The sequence below is a fragment of the Leuresthes tenuis genome, unplaced genomic scaffold (assembly GCF_036924035.1).
Source record: "Leuresthes tenuis unplaced genomic scaffold, fLeuTen1.0.hap1 SCAF_20, whole genome shotgun sequence".
Lineage (NCBI taxonomy): Eukaryota > Metazoa > Chordata > Actinopteri > Atheriniformes > Atherinopsidae > Leuresthes > Leuresthes tenuis.
Genome location: NW_027325374.1, coordinates 11,564,213 through 11,570,809, shown reverse-complemented (window position 1 = coordinate 11,570,809; position 6,597 = coordinate 11,564,213).

Here is a 6,597-nt window from a genome sequence, read left to right as displayed (position 1 = left end):
AACACAGATCTGCATGTTGCAACTTGTTCTACTCGGGGTTTTCTTCAATTATTGATCAGGGCTTGCAGAGGAATAAAATGGGACATATGGCAGATCCATGTCTTTTTTCCGAGGGCACCAAAATAACCGATGTGTGCACAACATACATGCTTTCACGAAAGTAGGCCACTGTAAAATATTGCTGTCATGCAGCCTCTGCACTTATTCATGCGCAGTGGTTTCTACGCAAGCGGTCTGCAACACGGGTCATATCTAAAACATTTTCTCTGTAGTAAACACAATGAATAAAGATTTATAGCATTGAGTAGTTACTGTAAATCATGATTATCTTCATTACAATTTGATCTAATTATTTTTAAAATAATGTCTCACAGTCACTTGTACCTAAAGCCCAAATTTCCAAATAATTTCTTTGAAATTTTGAAATTTAAATTCCTACTTCCAAACTTTCACACATCTCTCTCTGGGGGTCTGCAGAGTCACAGCAGCAAAAGAAAGCGATCGACTGCTTTGCTTAGCCAATCATCGCATCCTAAGTGTAAAGTTTCCGTGTTGGAAAGGAAGAACACCCGACTTGGCTCTAACAGCATTAACCTTAATAGTTTAACTGCTGCGGTAAATTCAACTTTTGAATTAAATAAATTGCTTGACCTCGCTTTAACAGTTATCTATTTGTGTGAATGTGTCATGTAGGTCACTGTGGTTCACATTTCATGGAGAGCAGCAGGCATGAAGTTTCTGATTTGCAATTTTTGTCTCGAGTTTGTCTTAACGTGTGTTGTCTTCAACCGTTATGATATGATACGATATGAGGATGACGATGTGAGGATTTCCTCTTTTAAGCTAGAAATCAAAATCTGACTGAGATTTTTAGAGAAAAAATAAGAAGTGAACATTTATGTATTTAACTCAAACCAAATACTGAATGTAGGACTTTAATATCTTTCCAATGTAAACCATGTTTGAGTTTATCACTCATGTCCCTTCTCCTGCGTCTGTTTTCTATATCTTGTCAGAGACTTATCTTTCTGATATGAAACTTGCTGTAGGGTTATTCAAGCCTTTGGCAGCAAGTCCCAGCTTCACTGTATGAGTAGCATTATTTTAAAACTATTATTGCTTTTTTGTATTTTTTAATCAGTCTTTACGATCTGTCTGTGTCCACCAGAAGATACTTGTTACAGAAGAAGACTTGTTATATTACTGTATGCACTGTAATATATTGATCAGAAGCCATCGCCTAAAAGCAGCGGGCCAGCTGTACTACTTCAACAGATTTGATTTGTTGACATTCTGGGAAAAAACCTCTTCTTTTAACCCCAGAGGTAGTTCTAATCTGTACAAAAACCAGAGCTCATGTTGTTGAGGAACCACATCTACAGTAACAGTGAAACGACATGAGCAAGTTTGAAGGGCAGAGATGTTGTAGAAAAACACTGTGCTAGTCAACTTTTCAAGTAAAATGAGCTTTTGCCTGGAGGACATCAATCTACTTGAATGACTGCACCCTACACTACGCCCATATACATTTATTTAAAGGTCAAAGTAGTGTTTGTTAACAGTGATTTTCTTTTAGGGCTGAAAGCATCATGTTAATTACATCTACTGAACGAGGAGTGACTTCACAAGATTAGAATATATGTCCACCCATGATTGTTTTAATACTTTAACTTCAGGTACATTTAATTTGTTAAAGCCCCAAAAAAGAATTCCAAGAGAACATTTTTTTTCATAGCTTTGTGTGAGCTGTTTTTGCCATTTGAGTCGGTGACATTTAGTTGCAGGATAAATACAAATGCTGCATTTAGTCTCATTCATTGCTATGACAACAATAGACCCCAAAAACCAGGTGGCTGAAAACAGAAAAGGAACCCACATGCAACAATAACGTCAGCTCATTCGCTCTGAGGCCTTTTAAATGCCAGATGTGCGGTGCCAGTGTGCCAGGACGCTGCTAACCTCCAGTCAGCTGATTTATTTATTTATTTTTTGTTAGTGCAGATCTCCAGCCGAGCGTACATTCAGCTCAGTAACTCTGGGACTCACGCTTACAGTGTAGGACGCTGTGGAGGCGCTCATAATGCGACACTGCTTGCTTCTTTTATCTTACAGGATTATCTGAGTGCTCCTCAAAAAACTAAGGACTGGTTGAGCATTTTTGCTTTACTTCAAGCCTGCTGCCCTTTTGAAAAAGAAGACAAACACTCCACAGGCATGCTAAAGGCAGTGCGTGAAAGTTGGTAACAGTGGAAATGAAATTTCAGCTTGATATTTGCATTAGATGAGTGGTTTAAACTGTTAAGCTTCATCCGGTGGGGGACATGAATGGATCTCCTCAACTTAACTCATTAAGGCCTGATGCAGCATACGAGTGTAGCCGCAACATGTTAAGAAGGCGCCTCAGGTCTTGATGAGTTAATGGAAAACCATCCAGTGTTTGTTAAATTTCACCTTCTGCTGTCACTATAAAAAAAATCTGAGGACCAGGATTCATTCTCTCGACACCACAAATGACTAAAACAGCACAAATGTCAGCCTCATGGTGGAGTGTGACAAAAGTTCAGGGAATCGTCTATATCAGTATTATTGGTTTTCTGCAGAAACTGAATGTTTATGGTAAAGTCTTACATTACAATGTAGCTAGATTCTTCAGAGATATGTAAAATAACGATCATGAGAGAATCAATTGAACATTTGCTTGTAACGTTGATAGGCTGATGCTTCCTCCAGTAACCAGCTAGTTAAGGGTCTTTTTTTTGAAGGGCCCTTTTCCAAACATTTTCTGCTGAGGATTTTCCAGGTGTTCCTTGAATCAAACCATCTTTTATCTTTGATTACGGTAACCTACCAGTTGAGATATTTCAGTGCTGGAAATATTGAATACTTATGCTTCTTCTTTTATGTTCTGGAATGAAACTTTGGAGCATGTGCAGGGCGCCATAACAATACAAACTACATATTTTAGGACCTGCTGCAACAAATGGGTGTACCAGTTCTCCTTCTTAGTGGAGGCCTCGGGTCGTAATGGATTATATGTAACTACCATTGATAAAAGTCAGAGCACTTGCATCAGAGCTAGGGACCACTTTGTCAGAAGTCACTGAGGTTATTCACAGCACAAGAAATAAGCAAGTTAGACACAATTTGTTGGTCACAAGATGCTGTTTACCCAAAAAAACGCATATTTGTTAGAGTCTCTTTAACAGTAAGTGAGTTAGGGCTGCATGCAGGTTGTGTTTTTGTTTTTTTTCTGGGTGTCTGCAGTTGTTAAGTCCTAATGCATGGTTGTAGACCAAGGTGTCTCAGTGGGCCCCGGTGTGGATAATATGTCTGTTCCACAGGGTAAATTGGCACAAAACAAACTGCCAAGCCATCTGGACTATTTCAGTGTGCTTGTTTGTTTTGAATCGACACATCTGTCTGCAAACATGTACAGTGCAGACCAGCGATTTTCTTTCAACACCTGAAGGCACTGAGTTATTCCTCACCTAAATTTCCCAAAAGAGAGATCTTTATTGTAATAATTGTTCCTGCAAGACCTAAAACAACAATGTGTGTCTCAATCGCCATTTTTGTTTTTCATTAAGTTCATTTTTGAATTGCCAGAATGTTCTCTGAAGACAATACCTGGGGAAAATGGTGTTAATGTAGGTGCCAGCTATGTGGTTCAGGCAGAAGATTGACTCTAGCTCTTATATGACAATACACTAGATTTAACCTCTGACACAGACATTCTTTCCCAAGTGAAAGCACAATGAGCCTTAATAAGAACGTAATCCCTACTGTCATGCTTCCATGTTGCTTAATGACTTGAATTCATGCTCCAGATACTTTCAGATGCTCTTGTGCACATTATATACAATTCCATGTCAACTCTTTGTAGTCGAGCTGCTGTGAATAATGTGTGCGCTTGTCCATGATGACCCTGACCACTCTCACACTTTGCTGCTGTGATCAGTGTTATCTAGTTGAACACTATTTTGGTCCCACACCTTGGCCAAAACCGAGAATCTCTTTAGAAGATCGATCGGTTTGGTTTCTCTTGATAGGTTCCTTTTTGATTTTCCTGTTTTGTTTGCAACTTTTTTAACTTGCAACAGTTCCACCGCAGTAAAGGTTCAGCGTTTTTATTTTGTGTGTTTGAATGCCATAAGCCTGCATGTTCTGTACAGCGGTATATGCACCGCTTGTATTAGTTTGTGTTTTCACATATTTAATACCTTTATTGTTACGCAGAGAGAGAGCAGAGGAAGTCTTGCCCCTCAAGGACCAAGGGCACATATATTTTTAATCTGCTCAATTTTACATACAGTTTAAATGGCTCCTGCATTTTTAATGACTCACTCTCTCCCACTGACATGGCAACAGTTCTACTGAAATTACTATTCTGATGATTGTACTGGGAAGCTGATGCTTGTTTCTGGCAGTTTTATAGAATTCTCTTTCTCTGTGATACTAAAACCGGGGATTTGAGGAAAACTACACTTATGATGGAGCAGCGCTGTCAGCCATCTTCCACTCTCAGACCATTAGGGTGCATTTTTATGTCCGCTGACATTGTGCAAGCGGGAAGGGCATTAAAGATGCAGAAGGGTTGAGCTTCAGTGGTCACTGATCAGTGCTACTTTACAGCAGAATTAAAATGAAAAATGGACACCCAGCAAAGTCTGTTTGTAAAAAGATAATGATGCATATAATGATAATGCAGGGAAAGCAATTCATCCTGCAAGATACCTGTCTCCTTCAGAAGTATGTGAACAAACTTTCTTGTAAAAATGAATTGAATTAGAGGAACTATTCACATGACTCTGTGTGAGCTTTTCCTTTTCCATTTTCATGTGGAGGGTTTCTAAACCTGAAAGTTCTTGGTAGAGTTGTCACTCATTCATGTCTCATTCCAGGTAAATGCCTGTTGATTGGGTGGTCAGACTGTATAATTGTGTGGCTCTGATGACGAAGACTGACAACCACATGTCTAGCTGTCTATCCTGCCCGAGGGCCGTAATTCAATCCTGCTGTGTGCAGAAATTCTGACCATCCTTTTGTAAGTTACTTTACATGTGTCTGCTGCAGGTCTGGTTTGCCTACCAGCTCACTGTCTGTCTAGAAGGCTAAAACAGAATTTTCTGCTTAGGCAATAAGACTTAGAATATGTTAGGTGCATTCAGGTTCCTTCCAGGCTGGAGTCTATCCAAGCTGTCACTGGGCGAGAGGCGGGGTACCCCCTGGAGAGGTCACCAGTCCATCACAAGGCCACACAGAGAAACAACCACTCACACTCACTCCTAGGGTTCATTTAGAGTCACCAATTAACCTAACCTGCATGTTTTTGGATGGTGGGATGAAGCTGATCATTTTTCTTAATCTCACCTGAGGCAGAGGTTTTTGTTCCACAAGTATTTGTTTATAAAGCATTGTTCAAATGAAGATTTGACCTGATGATAGAATACAGATGTCTCATCTCATCTCATCATCTGGACCCAGAGACTCAATTTATCTTCGTAACGCTGTTTTTTTTTTTCTGTTTTTGAATAGCTGTCTTATTATCAAAGACAAAAACTAGCCTGTTGTAAGCTTCAACATTTCTTTACCATTTCATCTCCCTCCTCCTTTTACTTCTAGATAAATTGATTCAACCTTAATCCTTAACAATTCTGTCTCTCTTTACCATGATCTTGTCTCCCATGTGTTCAGCCCCAAGACATTAGAAGGTTTTCAAGGACATGTCCCTTTTTGCTTTCATGCCAAGAATTGTACTACCTAAACTCATTGTAAGTGGCTCTTGGTATAGTGTTAGCTTAATGTGATAAACAAAACCTGTGCTATCTTCTTTAATATGGAGACTGTAAATTTGAACAAACTTGGTCGTTTTCTGGATTTACTACTTTGAAGCCGATGCGTTTGGAGTGCATATGAAAATTGATTGTAAAGCTTTGGGTCCTCTGACAGTGCAAAATAAAACAGGCAATATCTCAAAACAGTGCCCACATGAGAGGCTGATGTTTTGTCTCTCTTTGGGTTCTTTGAGTTAATTTTTCATAAACCAACCTATTTTGGGATGCCTTACTCACACAAATCTCCTTAACTTAATGGGAAGCATCTGACGCGAGCTAAGAAATTGTTGCCATTAACTTCAATATGCTCTACAGTAGTAGTTGGATTTGACTCTTTGTGCCAGGTGAGGCTGCAAGGATAAGAGGGCTGAGTGTTTGCTAAATATGTGACATGCGCGAACTCTTTCACAATATCTGTAGCATCAACAAAAAGCAGAGGTCGACTCAGTGGACTTGGTGCCTGAGGCTGAGGTCATTTTAGCCTGCGAGTTTGTCCTCTAACATAATTTGTCTGTTTCTTGAAAAGGGCTGCAGCTGCTGCAGTATTGGAGCTGTAACTTTGAAACTCAAATATAATCATGTCCTCTTATGTCATTGCAGACAGCTAGAAGCCTTCATATCTGTGTGGTAATAGAGATCATATCTCTGTGGGAACAAACTAAAACAGTGTTTAACAAAATAATTGTTTAATGCATTATATATATAGGGTTAAACCGCAATATTGAAAATTATCAATGAATCTGATGAGCTGTTATTAATTGCC